Source organism: Equus asinus, chromosome 17 (genome assembly GCF_041296235.1).
Source record: "Equus asinus isolate D_3611 breed Donkey chromosome 17, EquAss-T2T_v2, whole genome shotgun sequence".
In the NCBI taxonomy this organism is placed as follows: Eukaryota; Metazoa; Chordata; class Mammalia; order Perissodactyla; family Equidae; genus Equus; species Equus asinus.
This window is the reverse complement of record NC_091806.1, coordinates 21,348,879-21,375,289: the sequence shown is the minus strand read 5'-3', so window position 1 is coordinate 21,375,289 and position 26,411 is coordinate 21,348,879. Positions and strand designations below refer to the sequence as shown.

At 37.1% G+C, this 26,411-nt stretch overlaps 1 pseudogene; it reads right to left on the bottom strand.

Annotated features, from left to right (window-relative positions):
• Positions 1 to 952: 952 nt before the first annotated feature.
• LOC139040557 (olfactory receptor 5D16-like) lies at positions 953 to 21,595 on the bottom strand (annotated as a pseudogene).
• Positions 21,596 to 26,411: the final 4,816 nt, after the last annotated feature.

Here is a 26,411-nt window from a genome sequence, read left to right as displayed (position 1 = left end):
AAAAGAGGAAGATTAGCAACAGATGTTAGCTTAGGGCCAATCTTCCTCACAAAACAAACAAACAAACAAACAAAAAATAAAAGTATGGTTGCAGGCATTACAGATGATGAAAAGACATATCTCTTTATGTACACTTTTTTAGAAAAATATTGATGTTATTTCAAACCAGGAAACTATGTCTAACAATATCACCCGAAAAACCCATTCAAGACAGTTAGAGATCAGAGAAGAGCAGCATAGGTACCTGATACACTTGAACTCTCCAAGAAAGAGGATAAGACATGGTTTAATAAAGATAGGCAGCTGGAAAACAAAAAAAGCATGCATCATCCGTTAGCTCAAAAAATGCATCCCTATTTTACTTTCCATTCACATCCACTCAAAGCTAGCCCCTCATTGAAAGTCTTTGATAAAACCCTGACTCTTGCTAAGAAAATAGCTTTTCAAAAGGGAATTTGGATCTCAAAACTCTTGAGAGCTTCTTTCACATCCTTGTTCCTCAGACTATAAATCAGGGATTCAGTATGAGAATCACTGCATTGTAGAATATCGAGGCTACTTTGTCAGTATTAATACTCTTGACAGAACGGGGCTGGCAATAAATGAAAAGTATTGCTCCATGGAAAACAATGATGGCTGTGAGGAGGTAGGTGCAGGTGGAAAAGATTTTGCACCTTCCGTCTGCAGACTGCATCCTTAGGATGGTGATGAGAATAACAAGCAGGAGGTGTGGATGATCAAGATGGTGATGATCTCATTGAAAGTGGCCACAGTGAACACCACAAGTTCATTCCTAGAGATATCATAACAAGAAAGAATAAAGAGAGGGAGTAAATCCAAAAAAGAAAAAGTGGTTAATTACATTCGACCTATAGGATGGGATTTCAAGAGCTAAACACATGAACCAGAGAACACACAGTTCCAGAGAAGTACAGCCAGAAACCAGCACCATTCAAAGTTTCTGGGACATGGAGTCCATGTACAGCAGTGGGCTACAGATGGCCAAGAAATGATCATAAGCCATCACAATCAGCAGGAATACCTCAGTGACTGCACATGCCCTAAACAAGTAGAACTGCATCATGCATCCCAGGAAAGAGATGACTTTTTTCTTAAGATATTGGATAAGATCTTTGGCGTGATGATTGGGGAACAGCAATGATCCGCACAGGATAAATGGCTGAGAAAAAAGTGCATGAGGGTGTTAAGTTTAGAACTGACCTGAATCAGTGCAATTATGTCAAGGTTGGCCCAAACGTAGTGACTCCATATGTGAGAAGGAACAGAAGGGAGAGAAAGACTCTCAGCTCAGGGGATCTGATAATCCAAGAACAATGAACTCTGTCACAGTGGTACAGTGCTCTTCTCCTATTTCCATCATATATCAGGTTTGGGAAACCAAATGATGGTGTTTTTTTTTTGGTTTCTTCTGAAAATAGAATGAGAGAGAAAATAGATTTATATAAACTTCAAAAAAATACATCAATATCAAACACAGTACATTTAAAACACAATTGTCAAATAACTCAAAATGTTCACCATCTCAGTGGAGCCCACGGACAAAAATTAATTTAAAAATCAGCAGAAACCTATCTGTGAATAAAATTAGTTTTACTTCAAATCAGGAGAACAGATTGATTTATTAATCTATATCTATCTATCTATCTATCTATCTATCTATCTAACTATCTGTCTGTCTATCATCATCACCAGTACTGAGAGTGGACATCCTGCATTGTTTTTCACTATAGGGGAAATCATTCATTCCCAAACCATTAAGTGTGATGCTAGAAGCAAGCTTGGTAGTAATTTTCTCTATTGAAGTAATTGAATAATTGAATTGAGTAATTGAGGTAATTTTCTCTATTTCTAATTTGTTGGGACTTTTTATCTTAAATGGCTGTTGGATTGTGGCAAATACTTTTTTCTGCATATTTTGAGGTGGCCAGAAGTTTTTTTGTCTTTAATTCTATCCGTGATGTGTTACATTAATTGTTTTTCATATGTTAAATCTACCTTGCATTCCTGGAATAGATCTCACTTGGTCATGATTTATTATCCTTTTATGTGTGTTATGAGATTTATTTTGCTAATAATTTGCTGAGAATTTTATATCTACCACTATGTGGAACATTGCATTTTGTTTTCCTTCCTCGTGTTTCTTTCTTGACTTTGTTATTAGGGTAATACTGGCTTAATAACATGAAGTGGAAAGAGGATCTCCTTTTCTAATTTTGACATAAGTTAATCAACTAGTATTTTTTATATAGGTGTTTTGTAAATGTAACCAGTCAAGCCATCTATGGCTATATATTGGTAATAGAGGAGAACTCTGTCACAGTGGTACAGGTTTAATTATGAACTCAATCTATTAACTTGTTATATGTCTATCTAGATTTTCTATTTTTTCTTTTGTCAGTTTTGGTAAATTTGTCTTTTTAAGAATCTGTCCATATCATCCAAGTCGACTAATTTGTTCACATATGCCATTCATAATATTCACTATGGTCATTTTAAAATCTGAATATGCTAATTTGTATCTCCTCTCCTTTTTTCTTAGTAATTCTAGAAAAGATTTTGTCAATTTTATTGATTTTTCAAAATTCAAACTCTGATTTTCTCTATCAATTTCTAGCTTTCTATTGTTGGTGTATGCTCTAGAGTTTATTATATCCTTCCTTTTACTTTTTGTTTGTTAGCTTTTAGTTAATTATTCTTTTTTATAGTTTCTAAATATGGAAGCTAAGCTTCTAGATTTGACATATTGCTTCTTTACTAATTTAGGCATTCAAAGTCCTAAATTTCCCTTTAAGCACATTAGAAGCATCTTTTAAAATTTTACATATTATGTTTTTATTTTCATTCAATTCAAAATTTTATATAATTTGTATTGTGCTTTCTTTTTTCAACTTTGATTTATTTAGAAGTGTGTTGTTAAATTTTGAGAGGTTTGTCTATACCCTGGATACAAATCCTTTCTCAGACATGTACTTGGAAAGAATATCTTCTATTATAAGTTTAGTCTTTTCATTCTTGCAACAGTGGCTTTTGAAGAGCAAAATATTTAATTTTGATGACGTCTCACATAATTTTTCTTTTATTCACCATGATTTGGAATTCATATGTAAGAAATATTTGTCTAGGTTCCAGCCCCTTGGCCGAGTGGTTAAGTTTCTGTGCTCTGCTTCAGCAGGCCAGGGTTTCGCTGGTTCATATCCTGGGTGTGGAAATGGCACGACTTGTCAGGCCATCCTGAGGTGACGTCCCACATGCCACAACTAGAAGGACCCATAACTAAAATATACAACTATGTCCTGGGGGGACTTGGGGAGAAAAAGCAGGAAAAAGAAAACAAGAAGATTGGCAACAGTTGTTAGCTCAGGTGCCAATCTTTAAGGAAAAAAAAGAGAGAAATATTGGTCCAATATGAAATAACAAAGAATGTTTTCTTGTTTTCTTCTGGAAGTTTTACAAATTTGATATTACACTTAGTTTTATGATTATTTCAGTTAATTATTGTATATGATGTTATTTATGGATTTATATCCCATAAACCATCTTTTGCACGTGGATGTTTAAATTATCCATCATTCTTTGTTAAAAGACAATTTTTTCCATTGTACAGACATTGTATCTTTGTGGAGAGTAATTTGACCTTTCAGATGTGTGTCTGTATTTGGATCCTCTACTCTCATCCATTGATTTATATGTTTATATTTGTAATACTGCATTATCTTAGTTACTTTACCTTTATAGTAGGTATTGAGATCAGATAGTGAGATGCTTCCAATTATTTTCTCACTTTCAACTTTGTCTTTTTTTAGTTCCTACTGCATACATTTTATAATCAGCTTGTCAATTAATTTAAGAATCATGTTGAGATTTTGTTTTGTTGTTTTTATTTTTTCTTTGTTCTACTCTATATGTATATTAATATATCCATGCATGAGGTCTTTTCTATTTTTTTATATTTAACTCATAATGTCTATAATTAAGAAGATTTCTTTAGATTGTGCAGAGATTTGTTTTGTTAAATGTCTAATATGACAATCTCCAACTTTAATTTGGATGTCTAGACTATTTATAGTTAATGCAATTACTTATATGGATTAATTAAATCTATCATCTTTATACCTTATCTCTATTTGTTTAATCTATCCCTTGCTTCTTTTCTTTTTCTGTCTTCTTCTGTAAGAATTTTTCTGTGATTCCACTTATCTTGCATCCTCTGTTGACTTATTATTTTTGCTTCCTTAAAATGATAATGGTTTTCTAGGAGTTCACAGTAAACTTTTTAAATAAATCATTGGTCTCCTATGGATCTTGAAACAGTAAACTTCTAAGTCCTCTCTTACCCATCATGATATTATTATGTATTATACTCTGACAGAACCTATAAGTACCATTTCATTGCTATTCTTTTTTCCTTCAGACAGTTTGATGTCTTTTAGAACAATTAAAATATGAAAAAAGATCCACTTATTCTTTATACAATTACCAGTGTTCATTTCTTTGGGTAGCTTTAATTTTCTGTCTGGTACTATTTTCCTTCTCCCCAAATGATGCATTTTAATATTTCTCATAGTACATGCCTATGGGTAATTCTTTCAGTTTTGTTTAGTCTCAAAAAAGTTTTTTCGTCCTTCACTTTTGAAAAAATTTGCAAGATATTTTCATGTGTATATCATTCTGGAGTAACTGACTATTTGTTGTTTTCCTTTTGACATTTTCAATTTGCTGCCCATTTTTTCTGACTTTCACATTTTCTGGCAGGAAATCTGCTGTAGTGCTTACCTTTTTTCCTTTAGATAATCCAAGATAGATTTGGTTTTGTACCCAATGCCACCCTCCTCCTCAAACAAATACACAGGGGACATTTGACAATGCCTGGAATATCATTGATTATCATAACTGCAAGGGAGTATTGCTGGCATCTAGTATGTCGAGGTCACAGCTACTGCTAAACAATCTACAGTGAACAGGATTGTGCCCCACAACAAAAATTGCAAAATGTCAATAGTCCAGATGCTGAAAAGCCCTGCACACTATGTAATGGTTCTTGCATTCAATATTTTCTCTTTTACTTTCTTTACTTCTGTGTTGTGTTGTGCATGTGTTTTCTTTCTGCTTTGTGTTCTCTGAGCTTCTTGGATCTGGATTTGATGTCTTTCAGAAAATTCTTTGCCATTATCTCTACACATATTCCCTTTGACATGACCTCCTCCTTTTTTCTGAGGTTCAAATTATAGTTATTTATACTACTTGACATTGTTACCCATCTGTTAGGTGTTTGCTTCACTCTTTTTTGTGTGCGTCTCTGTAACTTTTGGTGTTTCCTCTTGTTCTATCTTTAATTTCACTAATTCTTTTCTCATCTCTGTTGAAGCTACTGTTGTGCTAAAATATCCTTTATCTCTGTTATTTTAAAATTTTTTCTAGCGTTTCATTTGATTCATTTTAATAGTTTCTATGACTCTGCTGAAATTCCAAATCTATTCATTCATGTTGTCTATCTTTTCCACTGGAGCCCCTAGGAATCATATTTACTTTAGATTGCTGGTCTGCTGTTTCTAATCTCTAGGTCATATCTGAATCTAATTCTGTTAATATCTTTGTATTTTTGTAGTGGGCTGTGTTCTTATCATTTGTATCATCATATAATTTTTGCTTAAGAAAGGATACCATTTGTAGAACAACAGAGACCGAAGTAAATGCTATTTTTGCCTGGAAATTAACTCACTTCTTTTGCTTAACATTAAGTGTAGGAGTTGAGCTGGGCTTTAGTTTTGTCAACACTATGGCCACCTCAGGGCACCACAAGCTTCAATTTCCTCTAATGTTACCTTACATTAGGATAGAAGATGGCTTATAATATATTTTCAATGTCTAATCCACTTTAAACTTTAAGTCTTCCCTTTGCACAGGTACTCCAGAGAAGATCTCTCCCCTTATCCATCCCCCACCCCTAACAATGGAATGTTATCACTGGTAACTCTGTGCTGGTGTTAGTTGGTCACCTGGTGACCCCAGCTATTCAGTGGGTTCCAAAAATGTTTAAAGCTTGCAGAATATCTAGCTTTTTGTGCTGTAGTATTGGGAGCAAATCTCTTTCTAGCTTGCTACCTCTTACACTTAAGCCAGAATATTGATAACATTGGTTTAAGAAAGATTCAACTAAGTGAGGATCAGTCATGGTAGCCTAGTGACTAAGTTTAACATGCTTCACGTCGTTGGCCTCGGTTCAGTTTCCAGGTGCAGACATACACCACTACTCTGTCAGTGGTCATGCTATAGTGGGGGCTCACATACAAAAAGGGGAAGATTGGCAGTGCATGTTAGCTCAGGGTGAATCTTCCTCAGCCAAAAAGAAAAAAAAAGAAAAGAAAAGATTCAACTAAGTGAAATTGTAACACATTTTAAAAATTGTCATTTAATAAATGATACCAAAGAGCTTTCTTTCTTTTTTTGGTGAGGAAGATTGGCCTTAAGCTAACATTTGTTGCCAATCTTCTTTTTCTCTTTTTTTGTTGTTTTTTCTTTTTTCTCCCCAAAGTCCCAGTACATAGTTGTATATCCTAATTGTAAGTCCTTCTAGTTTTTCTATGTAAGATGCCACCACAGCATGGCTTGATGAGCAGTGCTAGGCCTGTACCCAGGATCTGAACTGGTGAACACTGGGCCACTGAAGTGGAGCATACGAACTTAACCAATATGCCACCGGGACAGCCCCATCAAAGTCATTTTAAAAACTTCTAATAAACTAAGAAAGTTAATTTCTCCAATGACTGCTTTCATTTTAAAGCTAGAAGATTACCAGATGCACCTTAAACAATGAATCAAATGCATATAATTATGTTTAGCAAATTATGAAAATAATTATTAATGATAAGGGCTCAAGAGGTTTTTGACTTAATATGTATGTAATGTTAAAAACTAGAATGACATCCCTACTACAAAAAAAATGCAATTGTGTTCCTATTCTTCTTTTTGTAACGTGATAAAATTTAAGTATGCTGACATCTATATTATTAAGGCAATAAAAATATTCATCCATGGATATTTTTACTAATTGAAGTTAAAAAATAAAAACAAACTTCATGCCAATCAATATCATTAAGAGATGCATTTCTGGTGACATTTTATAGTTTATCTTTGAAAATTTCATAAAATTTGTAGCATATTTAAGTTACTGAATAGGAGTAAGATAATGATCGTTATAATGGTAATCCATTGTAGAAAAAAATCACTTAGAACTTTATTAACAAAGGAAACAAAGGTAAATTTACAGATATTTTTGTTGCAAAGTAATGTGCTTCTATGATTATTAAGGGCCAAAATTCTGGGCAGTAAGGGAATTTAAAAATTAGTTCAGGGATAAAAGAAAAAACATGAAATCTGATGCTTCATATATTTTGAATCTAATTATTATGAACATGAGATAGCTATGATAGGCATTGGATATTAGATTTGTCTTTTTTTCAATTAAATTTACATTGTTATTTTTAAAATCCTAACAGCTATAGAGATTTTTAAATTAATTTACTTAAGAAGCACATGAGTTAATAAAGATTGAATAGCACTAATAAAAATCATGCTCTATAGCAGCTATAGAAGTTACCAAAGGTAATTTGAATGCTAAAATTAGAAAAGGAAAGAACATGAAACTTTAAATCTGTATTTAATGAAGTGTCAAGACCTGTAGGGTTGAAGTCTCAAATTATCATTTTGATTTTGTCACCTATTATTTTAAAACAATGATCAGAGCACTTAAAGAATATGTGTCTCCATTTCCTCAGAATAAAAAATACGGAGATTCTGTCTCTGGTTTCAGAAAAATTTAGTCATCCTTTGACTAGATAGAAAAGAAACATGAAGATTTATTCTCTGAAAATGAATTATTCATCACTGATTCCAATCATGGCCAATATAACTTTTCTGCTACTTAGCTACAATTGTTCTAGTACAGTTAAATATCAACTAAATGACAATGTGGAGAAAACAATATTATATTTGTGAATATATAAAACAATGTTGGTTGTCATTACGTATCCAAATATTACCCAGAAAAAAAGGTGATATTAATTTATCGTTTTAAATTTAAAACCATACAACCATTTTAAATATTTTCATTGAACCAATATGAAATTGTTGCTCAGTTTTACCTTCACAAAAGCAGCTAAAATTTGTTCTCTCAATATTTTGGTGACTAAATTTAGAATTTGATTCAGACACAAATAGTATAAAAGGGGAAATGCATATAAATAATTCAAGCAAACTTGATGATAGAAGGGACAAAAGAAAAGATCGATATGTTACAAAGTTTCCAAATCAGATACCTCTGTCTATGAGGGCATCTTATAATAAATATCTCAATTGTTAAGGGAAAGATTAATCCTCCTTCATATATATGGTAATATAGGCTTGATTTTTTTTGGTTTAGATTACAATAAAATATTAGAGTCAATTTAAAGCAACATTCAAGTCCAAGGAAAGCAAATAGCTCTCAGCACTTACAACAAATCCATTCAATTATTATATGAAGACTGCCTAGAGTCCTGATGAAGAAAATTGATATTCACCCTTAGTCAAGTGCCATATGAATTAGTGACATACTTACACTGATTGGTCAGTGATAGAAAGGAAGCATAAAACATAGAGGATAAATATATTTTCTTTCTTTTTTTTTTTGAGGAAGATCAGCCCTGAGCTAACATCTGCTGCCCATCTTCCTCATTTCACTGAGGAAGACTGGCCCTGAGCTAACATCCGTGCCCATCTTCCTCTACTTTGTATGTAGGATGCCTGCCACAGCACAGTGTGCCAAGCGGTGCCATGTCTGCACCCAGGATCTGAACCAGCGAACCCTGGGTCGCTGAAGCAGAACATGCGAACTTAACAGCTGCGCCACGTGGCTGGCCCCTATATTTTCTTTTTTGTTTTTATTTGAAGAAGCAAGCTGATATTCCTGGACTTCTTGTAAATCCTTTCATCCTATATACGGGAGCTCTTTTCTGAGATAATTTAGAAATGGCTGTAATTTATGCAAATATTCATTCCTTTGTGCACCTAACAAGATACTTTGTATGCATATAGCATAAAATAGTAGCCCAAAATATTTGCTGAGTCATTCACTCGATTATATATATTCATTTCTTAAACATGGTTCACACTTTTAACTCCTGAGTAAAACTTACTGTCTTTCCCCTCTTTTTCTCTTAAAAACTAGCCTATCATTCAAGGCCAAGTAAAAGAAGCACACAATTATGAAGCAATCCCTCTGATAGCCACAAATGATTTTGCTCTCTCTCTCTCTCTCCCCCAGCAACTCTATTATGATATTTACTAACAACCCTGGATTGTGAGGTTCTTGAAAATGAAGCTGTATTTCTTTTGTCATCCATTTCACTAATTTAAAATATATAATTGTTTTTTTTCTTTAGTATCTACAATCTATCAGTTACCAAAGAGGAAAGGATAACAGAACCAGAATTTACTGCAAGCACAATCTACCAAATATATTGTCTACCTTTTCTTTTGTTCCACACACCAATTTATGAAGTATATCATATTATGTCATTTTTGCAAAAAAAGACAAAGTCAGAATAATTGATCTTCTATGGTTTATAAAATCAGAGCCAGATATAGTCTCTCTAACTTAAATCTCATATTATTTCTTTTTGAAAATCTAAAGTTATTTTTGAAAATCAACACGATGCACAGTTTACTCAAAAATTGGAAAGGTATTCTGCAAAAACTGAAGTAAATATTTACTTTATGAATGAATGAATATATGCATCCAATATGAAAAAAGTTTGTTTTCAATATTTTGCTGGCTGCATCCCTGACATCTTTGTCTCTCAGACTGTAGATCAGAGGATTCAACATGGGGATCAGCACTGTATAAAACACGGAGGCCAATTTGACTGTGTGCCTGGAGATTTTGGAGTTGGGCGCACAGTAGACGAAGATAATTGTGCCACAAAAGATAGTGATGGTGGTCAGGTGTCAGGCACAGGTGGAGAAGACTTTGTGGTGCCCACCAGCTGGATGCATCTTTAGGGTGGTGACAACAATGAACACATAAGATGTGTGAATGATGAGCAGTGTGCTCACCTCGTTAAAAGTGGGAACAATGGAGTTCTCGTCAAGATGGTGCTGTGAGCAGACATTGAACTCACCTCCTCCCACAACACAACCAGGTTACAACAATTTTAGGAAGAATCACCCTGGATTGAAAACTGAAAACTGGATAAAAAGAACCCCCACAACAAGGGACAGTCCTGACGAAAGCAGAAGAGGCAGTAACTCCAGCCAGAGAGGAAAAAAGCCACCTTTGGGAGCAGCAGAGCTTCTCAGCTGGCCAGGCGGGAGCCAACCTAAGGATATCCAGATAGCATCTCAAGATGCCTAAGAGTCTCGTGCTACTATACATCGGAAGACAGACGGACTTCCCACTGGGAGGAGGTGGAAATAGGTGAAACTCTCTGACGCCAACCCTTGGACAGCCTAGTTCCTGGAGGAGGCTCTCTTCCAGCGGACTCCCCCATAGCATTGCCACGCACCAAGGGTGGGAGTGTACACTCACCAACGGAGCGATGGTGGAAACAGGTGACAACAGCCCTACTCAAGCGCCCCACGATTACACCTAAGCCCAGGGGGAATCCCAAGGGTCCCCCACCCACTGGCAGGGAAGGCCTCCGCTAGCCATTAGCAGGGAGGCCCGGACCAGAATCCAGAACAAAGGGAAGCTCCTGGCAGGCGGATTCCCTGGCACCGCACCAGACCACAAGCTGCTGCTGGGCCCAAGGTCTCTGGCACATGGGTCAGTGCAGGGGGTGCCTGGACTTCCCATGGATGTGCTTGGGGACATGGTTGGAGCTCCAGTGCCCGGCTCTGCGGCTTGGCAGGAGGCTCCAGGGTCCCGCACCTCCCTGGCAGGGAAAGCCTCTGCTCACCATTAGCAGGGAGGCTCTGCCCAGAATCCAGAACAAAGGGAAGCTCCCAGCGGGCGGATTCCCTGGCACTGCACCAGACTGCCAGCTGCTGCTGGGCCCACAGTCTCCGGCACATGGGTCGGTGCAGGGGGTGCCCGGACTTGCCATGGACATGCTTGGGGACTGGGTGGAGCTCCAACACCTGGCTCTGCAGCCCGGGGGGATGCTCCAGGGTCACACACACCCACAGCAGGGGGGCCTCTGCTCACCATTGGTAGAGAGGCCCCGCCCAGCATACAGAACACCAGGAAGCTCCCTAGAGCAGAATTCCCCACAAGGCAGCAGCTTACAAGCCACCACCAGGCCCACGGACTCTGGCCATGTCCCAGACGAGGCAGGGGGCTCCCAGAGATCCTGTGAGAGTGGAGTGGGGCAGAGTGGAGCTACGGTGAAATGGGTATGTAGCCCAGGGGGGAACTCCAGGTTCCTACAGCAGTCTCAGTGAAAGCCTCTCCACAGCACTAGTGGAGAGGTCCTGACTGGCAATCACAAAGCGGGAAGGCCCTGGGGCAAAAGTAGCACAGCTAGGTGAGCTAATGACAGACTGCAGAAGATACCCATAGCTCTGCTGGGAACTATAGTGGACAAGTGTGATCTTGTGGGCTGTGTTAAGGACAAGGCAGTGATTATAGATGATCCTGCTCCTGGCTGCTGGGAAAGCCCACAACAGCACTGCAGACCACAAGGAGGGAGTGTGTCTAAGTGGGCTGCCACAGTAGGCACCAGCAGCCTGAGGCCCCCTTGTGATTGCCCCCACAACTGACGAGGGACCCCACAGGACCACTGTGACTAAGAGGAGGGGTCCAGGTCCAGTCAGTAACAGCTGACAGGGTTCCTGGTTGGTGCAGTCTAAACAACTGCCCCCCCCCCCACACCAGTCACAACAAGTAGAAGCATCAACTAAACTCTATCTCTATGCAGAGGCACAAATCCACGCCATCAAGTAGCATGAAAAAATATTTTAAATCTCCAGAACAGAAGGAAAATGATAAGCACCCAGAAAACAGTCCCAAAGACAATGAAATCTAGAACCTAAATGACGATGATTTAAAAACTCCCATTATTAAAAAACTCAACAAGTTAAAAGAGAATTCAGACAGACAACTCAATGAGTTCAGGAGCTATGTCACAAAAGAGCTTGACACTATAAAGAAGAACCAATTAGAAATACTGGAGATGAAGAACACAATGGAGGAGATTAAGAAAAATCTGGACTCTCTGAACAGTAGGGTTGATAATATTGAGGACAGAATTAGCAATTTGGAGGATAGGAACATAGAAATGCTGCAGACAGAGGAGGAGAGAGAACTAAGACTAAAAAGAAATGAAGAAACTCTCCGAGAATTATCAGACTCAATTAGGAGATGCAACACAAGGATTATAGGTATACCAGAAGGAGAAGAGAAGGAGAAGGGGGCAGAAGGCCTATTCAAAGAAATAATAGCTGAGAACTTTCCAAACTTGGGAAGAGAGATGGAACTCCATGTGACAGAAGCCAATAGATCTCCAAACTTTATTAACGCAAGAAGACCAACCCCAAGGCATATAGTAGTGAAACTAGCAAAAGTCAATGACAAAGAGAAAATACTAAGGGCGGCCAGGTGGAAGAAAATAACTTACAAAGGAAACCCCATAAGGCTATCAGCAGACTTCTCAGGAGAGACCTTACAGGCTAGAAGAGATTGGAATCAAATGTTCAAAAGCCTAAAGAACAAAAACCTGCAGCCAAGAATACTCTACACAGCGAAAATATCGTTCAAATAGGATGGAGAAATAAAAACTTTCCCAGATAAATAAAAGTTAAGGGAGTTCATCACCACAAAACGTCCTCTTCAAGAAATGCTCAGGAATAACCTCATTCCTGAAAAATCAAAAAAAGGAAAGGGGTTACAAAATCCAGAACAAAGGAGATAAACAGAAGGACAATAATACAAAGTAACAGCTCTCCATCAGGAAAAAATGCAAAAGAAGCAGAAAACAAGTGATAAAATGGCAACAGTAGGCCCCCACATTTCAATAATCACTCTAAACATGAATGTATTGAACTCTCCAATCAAAGGCACAGAGTGGCAGGATGGATCAAAGAACAAGATCCAACAATGTGCTGCCTCCAGGACCGCATCTCAGCCCCAAAGACAAACACAGACTCAGAGTGAAAGGATGGAAGACAATACTCCAAGCCAATAATGAACAAAAGAAAGCAGGTGTTGCCATACTTATATCAGACAAAGTAGACTTCAAAGCAAAGCTGATAAAGAAAGACAAAGAGGGGCAGTATATAATGATAAAAGGGACACTCTACCAAGATGACATAACACTTATAAATATATATGCACCTAACACAGGAGCACCAAAATTCATAAAGAAACTATTAACAAAACTAAAAGGAAACATCAACAGAAATACAATAATAGTTGGGGACCTCAGCACCCCAGTAACACCAATGGACAGATGATCCAGACAGAAAATCAAAAAGAAATTATAGAATTAAATGAAAAATTAGATCAGATGGACCAAATACATAGATATAGGACACTTCATCCAAAACAGCAGGTTACACATTCTGCTCAAGTGCACATGGAACATTCTCAAGGATACACCATATCTTGGGAAACAAAGCAAGCATCAATAAGTTCAAGAGGGTTGAAATAATATCAAGCATCTTTTCTGATCATAATGCTATGAAACTAGAAATCAACTACAAGAATAAAGCTGGGAAAGGGCCAAAAATGTGGAGACTAAACAACATGCTACTGAACAAACAATGGATTATTGAAGAAATTAAAGAAGAAATCAAATATTATCGGGAGACAAATGAAAATGAAAAAGCGCCATACCAAATGGTTTGGGATGCAGCAAAGGCAGTCCTAAGAGGGAAATTCATTGCAATACAGGCTCACCTCAATAAACTAGAAAAATCTTACATAAACAACCTCAAATGACACCTAACGGAATTAGAAAAAGAAGAACAAACAAAGCCCAGTAGAAGGAGGGAAATAATAAAAATTAGAGCAGACATAAATTATATTGAAACAAAAAAGACAGTAGAAAGGATCAATGAAACCAAGAGTTGGTTATTTGAAAAAATTAACAAAATCAACAAACCCTAAGCCAGACTCACTAAAAAAAAAAGAGGGAAGTCTCAAATAAATAAAATTAGGAACGAGAGAGGAGAAATCACAACAGATATCAAAGAAATACAAGAGATCATAAGAGACTACTATGAAAAGCTATATGCCAACAAATTGAACAACCTAGAAGAAATGGACAAATTCCTAGACTCATACAACCTCCCCAAACTGAATCAGGAAGAAATAGAGAATCTGAATAGACCAATCACAAGTAAAGAAATAGAGACAGTAATCAAAAACCTCCCCCAAAAATAAGAGTCCAGGACCAGACGGCTTCTCTGGAGAATTCTACCAAACATTCAAAGAAGATTTAATACCTATCCTTCTCAAACTATTCAAGAAAATAGAGGAAGATGGAGCACTCCCTAATACATTCTATGAAGTCAAAATCACCCTGATCCCCAAACCTGACAAGGACAACACAAAGAAGGAAAACTACAGGCCAATATCACTGATGAACAAAGACGCAAATATCCTCAACAAAATTTTGGCAAACCGAATACAGCAATATATCAAAAAGATTATACACCATGATCAAGTGGGATTTATACCAGGGACACAGGGATGGTTCAATGTCCTCAAGTCAATCAACGTGATACACTACGTTAACAAAATGAGAAAGAGAAACCACATGATCATCTCAATAGATGCAGAGAAAGCATTTGACTACATCCAACATCCATTTATGATAAAAACCCTCAATAAAATGGGTATAGAAGGAAACTACCTCAACATAATAAAGGCCATATATGACAAACCCACAGCCAACATCATACTTAAGGGGCAAAAACTGAAAGCCATCCCTCTGAGAGCAGGAACAAGACAAGGGTGTCCACTTTCACCACTCTTTTTCAACATAGTACTGGCGGTGTTGGCCACAGCAATTTGGCAGAAAAAAGAAATAAAAGGAATCCAAATAGGCAATGAAGAAGTAAAACTCTTGCTGTTTGCAGACGATGTGATCGTATACATAGAAAACCCCAAAGAATCCATAGGAAAACTATTAGAAACAATCAACAGCTGCAGCATAAAATCAGCATACATAAATCAGTAGCATTTCTATATGCTAACAATGAACTAACAGAAAAAGAACTCAAGAACTCAATCCCATTCACAATCGCAACAAAAAGAATAAAATACCTTGGCATAAATTTAACCAAGGAAGTGAAAGATCTATACAACGAAAACTACAAGACTTTCTTGAAAGAAATTGATGATGACATCAAGAGATGGAAAGACATTCCATCCACATGGATTGGAAGAATAAATAGTTAAAATGTCCATATTACCTAAAGCAATCTACAGAATCAATGCTATCCCAATCAGAATCCCAATGACATTCTTTACAGAAAATGAACAAAGAATCCTAAAATTCATATGGGCCAACAAAAGACCCCGATTTGCTAAAGCAATCCTGAGTAAGAAGAACAAAGCCGGAGGCATCACAATCCCTGACTTTAAATCATACTACAAAGCTACAGTAATCAAAACAGCATGGTACTGGTACAAAAACAGGTGCACAGAACAATGGAACAGAAGTGAAAGCCCAGAAATGAAACCAAACATCTATGGACAGCTAATCTTCGACAAAGGTGCTGAGGGCCTACAACGGAGAAAAGAAAGTCTCTTCAACAAACGGTGCTCGGAAAACTGGACAGCCGCATGTAAAAGAAAGAAAATTGACCATTGTTTTTCACCATTCACCAAAATAAACTCAAAATGGATCAAAAACCTAAAGATTAGGCCTGAAACAATAAGTCTGCTAGAAGAGAATATAGGCAGTACACTCTTTGACATCCGTTTCAAAAGAATCTTTTCGGACACCATAACTCCTCAGACGTGGGAAATAATAGAAAGAATAAACAATGGGACTTCATCAGACTAAAGAGCTTCTTCAAGGCAAGGGAAAACAGGATTGAAACAAAAGAACAGCCCACTAATTGGGAAAAAATATTTACAAGTTACTTATCCGACAAAGGGTTAATCTCCATAATATACAAAGAGCTCACACAGCTCAACAACAAAAAAATCAAACAAGCCCATCAAAAAATGGGCAGGAGACTTGAACAGACGTTTCTCCAAAGAAGATATTCGGATGGCCAATAGACACATGAAAAGATCCTCATCATCACTAATCATCAGGGAAATGCAAATCAAAACTCCACTAAGATATCACCTTACACCAGTTAGAATGGCAAAAATATCCAAAACCAAGAGTGACAAATGGTGGAGAGGTTGTGGAGAAAAAGCAACCCTCATACATTGTTGGTGGGAATGCAAACTGGTGCAGCCACTATGGAAAACACTATGGAGATTTCTCAAAAACTTAAAAATAGAAATACCTTATGACTCAGCCATCCAACTACCGGGTATCTATCCAAAGAACGTGATATCAGCAATTCCAAAAGTCCCATGCACCCCTATGTTCAGCGCAGCATTATTTACAATAGCCAAGACATGGAAGCAACCTAAGTGCCCAGCAACTGACGATTGGATAAAGACAATATGCTATGTATATGCAACGGAATACTACTCAGCCATAAAAAGTACAAAATCGTCCCTTTCACAACAACATGGATGAACCTTGAGGGTATTACGTTAAGTGAAATAAGCCAGACAGAGAAAGATGAACTCTGTATGACTCCACTCATAGGTGGAAGTTAACATATAGACAAGGAGAACTGATCGGTGGTTACCAGGGCAAAGGGGAGGTGGGGAGAGGGCACAAAGGGTGAAGTGGTGTACCTACAACGTGACTAAAAATAATGTACAACTGAAATTTCACAAGGTTGTGAACTATCCTAATCTTAATAAAAAAAAACAAACGTCCATTTCCCTGGCCAGGAGGAGGCTCACAGTGTTGCCCGACCGTCATCCTGACCTCATTCAAGAACACTGTCGTGGAAGGGAAGCCCTCTCCCTGTTCGTCTCTCAGCCCTCCTCCCTCCCACCCCGTCCCTGGGGCCTGCTGAGCTTTCTGGCTCTATGGACTTACCTCTGCTGGGCTGTTCAGCTGAGCGGATGCATCCAAGACGTGGCCTTTTGTGTCCGGCTACGTAATATCAGAGGAGTATGATTAATCACACTTTAAATTAAAAATACAGTTTTTATTAGGGAGAAAAATCCCTGCTCCATCAAAGCTTATGTATGAAAAATGAAGCCCCCATGTTGACTATTGTCTTTATCTGGGGATAGGCACCACATTTAAAGGGTGACACGAGAGCTGGAAACCAAGAGGGGAATGTGTGAGGCCGGGAGACACCTTTCGCATCGTTTCCCTTCCTGGATGGGCCACGGATCAGGTTATGCAATGAGCAAATTACAAAATATGATTATCGCATATTACACGCTTAGATTGATTACAAATATCTTAAGGAATAAAATACCTTATCTACATTTTTCAGAATTTGGATTGACAATTGTTTTTCATTTACTAAAATAATGTTTTAATGTGAGTAAGGAAAGAGGGTCCACTCCTCCGACTGGGAAATAAGTGCCCACAACAAGTGCCATCCATCTTTTCACTCTTCGCTCTACAGGGCAATGATCTTTGAGGACCCATGTGCCTGCACGTGTATAGGTGTGTGTGTTAAGCAGTGTGAGTGGGTTTGGTGGGCAGGAGCCCAGGGCTTTCCTATCCTTGGACCTGATGTCCCACAGAGGAACAGGGACACTCAGTCCTGTCCCCTTGTGCGTTCTCAGTGACCACACGTCACCTTCTACCAAGCAGCCCTGGCTTTGAAGGACTGCACCATCTCTAATTGTTCACTCCATAATTGTACTGGAATGTACATCTGTTTTTGTAGAACAGAGACCTAGAAGCAGACGTTCTGCCAACAACTGATACACCCATTTGGTGGGTTGGCTGCCATTTCCGATGTCTAGGCTTGCTTAACAAAATGAGAAACAAAAACCACATGATCATCTCAATAGATGCAGAGAAAGTATTCAACAAGATCCAACATCCATTTATGATAAAAACACTCAATAAAATAGATATAGAAGGAAAGTACCTCAACATAATAAAGGCCATATATGACAAACCAACAGCCAACATCATACTCAATGGACAAAAACTGAAACCCATCCCTCTCAGAACAGAAACAAGACAACGGTGCCCACTTTCACCACTCTTATTCAACATAGTAGTGGAGGTTTTGGCCAGAGCAATTCGGCAGGAAAAAGAAATAAAAGGAATCCAAATAGGCAACAAAAAAGTAAAACTCTCACTGTTTGCAGATGACATGATCTTATATATAGAAAACCCCAAAGAATCCATAGAAAAACTATTAGAAACAATCAACAACTACAGCAAAGTTGCAGGGTATAAAATCAACATACATAAATCAGTATCATTTCTGTATGCTAACAATGAACTAACAGAAAAAGATCTCAAGAACTCAATCCCATTCATGATCGCAACAAACAGAATAAAATACCTTGGGAGAAATTTAACCAAAGAAGTGAAAGATCTATACAATGAAAACTACAAGACCTTCTTGAAAGAAATCGACGACAACATAAAGAGATAGAAAGACATTCCATGCACATGGATTGGAAGAATAAACATAGTTAAAATGTCCGTACTACCTAAAGCAATCTACAGATTCAACGCTATCCCAATCAGAATTCCAATGTCATTCTTTACAGAAATTGAACAAAGAATGCTAAAATTCATATGGGGCAACAAAAGACCCCGATTTGCTAAAGCAATCCTGAGAAAGAAGAACAAAGCGGAGGCATCACAATCCCTGACTTCAAAACATACTACAAAGCTACAGTAATCAAAACAGCATGGTACTGGTACAAAAACAGATGCACAGATCAATGGAACAGAATTGAAAACCAAGAGATAAAACCACACATCTATGGACAGCTAATCTTTGACAAAGGAGCTGAGGGCCTACAAAGGAGGAAAGAAAGTCTCTTCAGCAAATGGTGCTGGGTAAACTGGACAGCCACATGTAAAAGAATGAAAATCAACCATTCTTTTTCACCATTTACTAAAATAAACTCAAAATGGAGCAAAGACCTAAAGATTAGGCCTGAAACAATAAGTCTTCTAGAAGAGAATATAGGCAGTACACTCTTTGACATCAGCTTCAAAAGAATCTTTTCGGACACCATAACTCCTCACATGAGGGAAACAATAGAAAGAATAAACAAATGGGACTTCATCAGACTAAAGAGCTTCTTCAAGGCAAGGGAAAACAGGATTGAAACAAAAAAACAGCCCACTAATTGGGAAAAAATATTCACAAGTTATTTATCCGACAAAGGGTTAATCTCCATAATATACAAAGAACTCACACAACTCAATAATAAAAAATCTAACAACTCAATTACAAAATGGGCAGGGGGCATGGACAGATATTTCTCCAAAGAAGATATACGGATGGCCAATAGACACATGAAAAGATGCTCATCATCACTAATCATCAGGGAAATGCAAATCAAAACTCCACTAAGATATCACCTTACACCTGTTAGAATGGCAAAAATATCCAAAACCAAGAGTGACAAATGGTGGAGAGGCTGTGGAGAAAAGGGAACCCTCATACACTGTTCGTGGGAATGCAAACTGGTACAGCCACTATGGAAAACACTATGGAGATTCCTCAAAAAGTTAAGAATATAAATACCTTATGACCCAGCCATCCCACTACTGGGTATCTACCCTAAGAACCTGAAATCAGCAATTCCAAAAGTTCCATGCACCCCTATGTTCATCACAGCATTATTCACAATAGGCAAGTCATGGAACCATCCTAAGTGCCCAGCAACTGATGATTGGATAAAGAAGATGTGGAAGATATATACAATGGAATACTACTCAGCCAAAAAAAGGACAAAATCGTCCCATTCACAACAAAATGGATAGACCTTGAGGGTATTATGTTGAGTGAAAGAAGCCAGACAGAGAAAGATGAACTCTGTATGACTCCCCTCATAGGTGGTAGCTAACATATAGACAAAGAGAATTGATCGGTGGTTGCCAGGGGAAAGGGGGGTGGGGGGAGGGCAATAGGGGTGAAGTGGTGTACCTACAACATGACTAATAATGATGTACAACTGTAATTTCACAAGGATGTTAACTTTCATAACCTTAATGAAAAAAAAAACAAAAAATGTGGCAACAATGAACAGAAACAACTGATTGAGCTAACAATCAGAGATAGAGAGGGAAATCAGGGAGGACAGCTCACAGAAGAAGTGATTGATTATATTGAAACCCTGAAAAGAAAGTTTAATAGCAGAACATGTGAGTAGCAAAGAACGTGCTGCTCCCCATGCACATGCTACAACTAGTAGCATGGCACAGAGTTCCTGTGACACAGCAACTGTGTAGAGCAGAGGGTTGCAATGGGCCACAAAGCGGTCATTGGGCATCACAGCAAATAGAATTGATTTAGTCACTACAAATGTGCAAAAGAAAAAGGATTGCACCATACATCTTGAAAATGGAATACTTTTGTCTTCTGCAAGTAGCTTCAGAGCATTGTGGGAACAATGATAGAAGAATAGTAGAAATCCACATAGAGGTGGCTGAGAAAAAAGTACACGGGGGTGTGTAGTTAGTGTTAATTTTGATGATCACAATCATTCCAAGATTCCCTATCACACTGAAGCTGTAAATGGCCAGAAATACCAAGAAGAGGAGAATTTGCAGTGCCGGGTAGTCTGAGAAGCCAAAGAGAGTAAGTATGACCCCATCAGTTATATTTATCTCTGCCAGAAACATGTTTCCTGATGGTAAGATCTGAAAGTCAGTCTTGGAAATAATACATTATGGAAAGCAATTGACACATGAAGCATACTTCACTCTCCCCTGTGTATAGCATAAGGTGAAACAAAATAGATCTGTGTTATAATCCTGTTAGGTGTTATGTATCCAAGATAGGAATATCTAATGTTTCAGAAAAGAATTACTAGTTAATTTTACTTCCTCAAAACTTATAAAACTTAATTCTGTTCATGTTCTGAAATATGACTTTAAAGACTTACAAATGGAATAATATGAACTCAGGAAAATTAGGTGGTAACATGTAATCAAATCCTCATGTAAGACATTCTTATCTCACTGATTTTGTGCATTGCACAAAGAAAGGCCTAGAAAAATGAAAAGAAAATGTTTTTTATGTCCTACAATTACTAATGACAGGCAAAGCATCTAAAATAACTTCTATAGTTGGAATGAATTTTTATAAAAAGATGTGCATATATTGTGATATAAAGAAAGAATTGTCTGTATACTTAATCATATCCATATTTTAAATATCAGTTTAGCACTTTAATGGCCATTCCTATTTTGACTACATAAGTCAAATATCAAAGTAAATAATTACTTATGTTTTTCAACGAAGAATTTCTATTGAACTGCCTTTTTCTACAGGTAAGCACACAGAAGCCTGAATAAGTCATGACTTCTTCAGTGACAGATAGATATCAGATGATCAACCTACAGGTAGAACTCAGATTCTTAAATTCACAGCCATGTACCCATCACTCTATTCCAGGCTCTGATGTACATGATAAATTGAGATATTCACATTTTTATTTTGTAAAGACCACATTTTCACAATTTTTTGCTAATTCTTTTGACCATTTTAAAGACAATCTTCATACTATAAAACTGTGAAAACCAGTCCAATGAATGTGTTGAGGGCCACAGAGCTGTTCTGAAGATCAACGTCAAGATGAAATGTAGAGAATGGGAGTTAGAGAAACATCCTTGTTCAGGAATAAGTATGATAAGTACCCTTAAACATTGAGAAAGACTCTTCCCTTTTCCAGACCCTTCTTTCCTCTCTCTGTAAGATTCTAAGAATACTCGTTCTGTCTCCCATTACCTGCCAAGAATGTAGATGAGTGTTAAGATATCTCCACACTCTAAAGACATTTATGATAAAGGAATTCTTAAGACAGAGAGAATGGTGGGGTTTATCAAATTGGTTACGAGGTAAAACCGCCAGTTAAATTTTAATCTCATATAGATAACGAATTTTTGCTATAAGTATGGACAGACTCATACTAAAAATTCATTCATTGTTTATCTGAAGTTCAAGCTAAATTTAGCATTCTGTATGTTTGTTTGCTAGATCTGGCAATCCTATATCCAGAACAACTCAGAATGTTATGGTCAGGAACACATCCCAGTTCTTCTGGAACTTTCCTCTTTTTGATACTGTAAATCAAGCATGCAAGGAATCCCTTCAACTATAATTCTTTATAATGAAGATTTTTCTCAGACTATCATTTCTGGTAAGGTCATCTCTGTTTCTGCAACTCTAGAACCAGACGGTTCCAGATATTCCATCACTAAAGGTGAGAGGCCCCAGATAACACAGAATTCTCAATGGCCCTGTTTGTTCAGATATCCAAGGATTTAAAAATCAATCAGAAGGCAACGTTTTCATGTCAATGATCAATATTATAAAATTATTTCTTAATTCCCTTTTTCAAGGTTTCTCAGCTAAGCACTATTGGCATTTTTCCCTGGACTATTTTTTTGTGATGGGGAGCTACCCTCTGCATTGCACCATGTATAGCAGCATTTCTGGCTTCTATCCACTAGATGACAGTATCACCCTAATCCCCAGTCCCTCCGTTGTGACAATCCAAAATGTTTCCAGACATTCTCAAATGTCCCCTCGGGAACCGAGGAGGATACATAATTGCCTGTAGTTGAGAACTACTGCTTTATTTTCTTGACTCTGGTAAATTTTCACATTTCTTCTGTTTGAATTCAACTTAAAACTAATATGCAAATTAAATATCATGGTTCCTTATCGGCCAAATGATGTTATTTTATGGATTAAACAATTTGCTTTATTTTTGAATCTGTGAAGTGTGGTATTTAAAACCTTCTTCCTTATCCTTTCTTCCCTTTTTTTCTCTTTTTTCCCTTGTGAGCCAGTATTCTTTTTTCACCGTCTACAATCTTATTTAGAGTAAGTCCTGTTTATTATAGTTCTCCAGAAGGTTCATTTTATTTCTTTCAATTCTATTTTATTTAAATACCTCTTATTCTCCCATGCACAGCATTTCCAAAAAAATCACAAAAGCTCATGGACATATAACTGAAAACCTTCAGGGCCCTTCTATTCCCCCACTTTCAGGAAACAGTTATTCCAGACACTGCTATGGAGGAGCTCAGCTAAGCCAGGTTCTCCAGACAAAGCTCTGTAAACAGAGGTACTTCCTGTTCCAGATACTTAATGTTTACAGTTGGCTGAAAAGTTTCTCCAAATGATTTTTCCTATGAGGAACTGACTGAATCTAAGGCATCTTCTACATATCTCACATGAAAAAAGAATGTCCGTATTTTCTCTGAGCTACAAACCACCTGCTGGTGGAAAAGGCAGGCCCTCTCCTGCCTCTGGAGAGCTAGTCTATGGGAGTTGCCGACTCTTATATCTCCTTCCACTCCCTGTCCCACCAGGACTGTAGAGAAAATTACTTGCCTTATTCTCCAGAGGACTTAAGCAATTAAAATTAACGATTATTTTCTGATGTATTTCTGGTTTCCTGGAAAACCTGAAGAAAAACAACTTAAGCTTAAGAATCATTTTATATAAAAGTTCATTGAAAGTTTAAATGTCTTCTCTTCCTGTTGCATGATAATTCGCATAGTCTCCCCAAATTTTTGTATAACAAATCATAGTAGAAGTTATCTTTTTTATTTACTTGACAAATATTTTTCTCTTTTTTAGTACATTGTTTATTTTCTTCAATTTTTCTAGCTTTTTGAGGTATAATTGACAAATAAAAATTATATGTATTTAAGGAGTACAACCTGATGTTCTGATATACATATACATTGTGAAATAATCACCACAATCAAGCTAATTAACATATCCTTTACTTCAAATTACTATTTTCTTCCTTTTTTGGTGAGAATACCTGGATTCTATCCTCTTAGCAAGTTTCAAGTATACAGTAAAATATTGTTAACTTTAATCACCGTGCTATCCATTAGATCTTCAGAATTTTTTCAGCTTGCATAACTGAAACTTTGTACCCCTTGACCAATATGTCTCCATTTCTCCCTCCTTAGTTGCTGACAACCACCATTCTACTTTCTGCTTCTACAAGTTTGTTTTAGATTGCACATACAAGTGAGATCTTGCAGTATTTGTCTTTCGAGAAATATTTCTTAAGTATCTACCGTGTCCCTGGTCTATGTAAGGCTTAACTGCTCCCAGTTACACTAAGTACACTGAAGGAGTGGGACCTGCTCAGGTCCCTCAATTATAATAAGAATAATTGTTATGATCCTGCTAATGGTATTAGGAGCAGAGGATCACCTCATATATATTGCTGATAGGACTAGAAATGGAAATTTGGTTTCTCACTGTCCCAAGACATAGCTACATCTGGCTAGAACCAGCAGATTAGGGTTTCTAAAGTTATTGCAAACATCCTGGATACTGGATAAACAAATGTATTGTGTACTGTTCACAGTATGATAACATCTTTTCTTCTAATTTGTCATAAAGCTTTTATCCAGAAATCTGCAGTCCTTTAAAATACCACATTGCTGCAAAATTCTTTATCTGCCTTCTCTATCATTGGCATTTCTCTAGATCCTAGTTTTATCATTTCACACTTGTACTGTTCAATAGTCTCCAAGTTGGTCTTTAAGCCTATAGATTCACTCTCTTATATCTGTCTGCCACACTGCCACTAAAACAACTCTTTTCAAAGGAAGTCAACTTACATTTAGATATTTGTTTGAATATGCATAAAATATCTGTGGAGTATGTATTAGGCATTTTTCACATGGTAGAGAGAAAAGAAGTGGACCATGGAAATATATCACTTATTCTAAAAATAGATACATTAAATAAGCGTAAACGAAATTAAAATAAGTAACTGAAAGTTATAATGGCAAATCGTTCCCTGGATTGTAAATTTGAGTGACTCATAGTCACTTATAGGTGCATATCCAAGTTCCTAAAATTTCTTCCCAGATTTTCTCTACTAGACTTATCCTTGTCCACTTTCTGTACAAATTTGTCTGCATATGTAATTATACCTATCTACCTCTATCTTTGTCTATCATCTATCTATCTATCTGTATACTGTTTTACATATCTGCACATTTGTACAATGTCTCATTCATCTAGATATCCTTAACTTACCACTTATCTCATTCATCAACAAAACACTGCTGAGTCATAAAACTTTCCAAAAACTGTTTCTAATTTCTCTAGACAAAAGTCATTATTCTTTGAAAGTCATAATTTCTGTGAATAATCCTTTAATTATTCGTTGTACTACCAATTGGATGTAGTTATGGGTTTATATATTTACACGGGTTTCTCTCCAGCTACAGTGTGGGTTCCTGGATGTCATGAACAATCTCTCTTTCATTTGTGTATCCTCCTCACATATTTCTATGTCTACTCATGAATAAAGGCATACATATATCAGTATTATTGAAGCAGATCACTTAGCTTTGTTTTCTTTACCTGAAATATTTGGATTAACTCTGATGCTCTTCACATCAGGAGTAAGAATGTGCTCACTGTTCAAGTCTATGTATTAATTGCTGCAGCCAAACCTAGATCTCAATTTTATCTTCTAGTCTTCCGATCCTTCTTCTATACCACACTGACCTTTGGCCTTGTAGTGTAAGGATCAAATGGTCATGCACGGGAAAGCCTTGCTTTAGTTATGAAAATTAAACTTAAAATGTGTGATGCCATATGTACTCAATTGTTCATTTTGTTTTGTTTTCCCTGACAGAATTCTAGAGAAGAGCTCTAGCATTTGAATCCCTACTACATTTCATCTGCTTCTTAAGACATATTTTCACCCACTATAACATCTCTGAGTTTGGATGTATCTTACAATTAATGGTAAGAAATCATTGTCTCATAGTTGAACAAGTAAAGATTATTTCCTGGGTGTACATTTAGTGATGGTGAATCTTATAATACTTGAACTATGAAATGGTAATGGACATAGAGATGAAGAGTGCGTGGTGAGAAACATTTCACAGGTAGCATTTCTGAGAAACTTGGGAACAGTGTCCTCATCTATCCACTTGGGATAATCCTGCCAAATTTGAAAACAAAATGAGACTTATTCCTGTCGAAGTCTTATCTTTCAAAATAAAGTCTGGGGATGAGACTGAGGAGACAGAGTCTAGTGGATTTGCCTAAAATGACAGATAGTGACATAAGTAAAACCAGCAGTAGAATAACTTGTAGTGTTTTTGTTGTTATTTGTCTGTTTGCTTGTTTGTTTTGCATATGCCTCAGCTAAATCTCATCCCTTG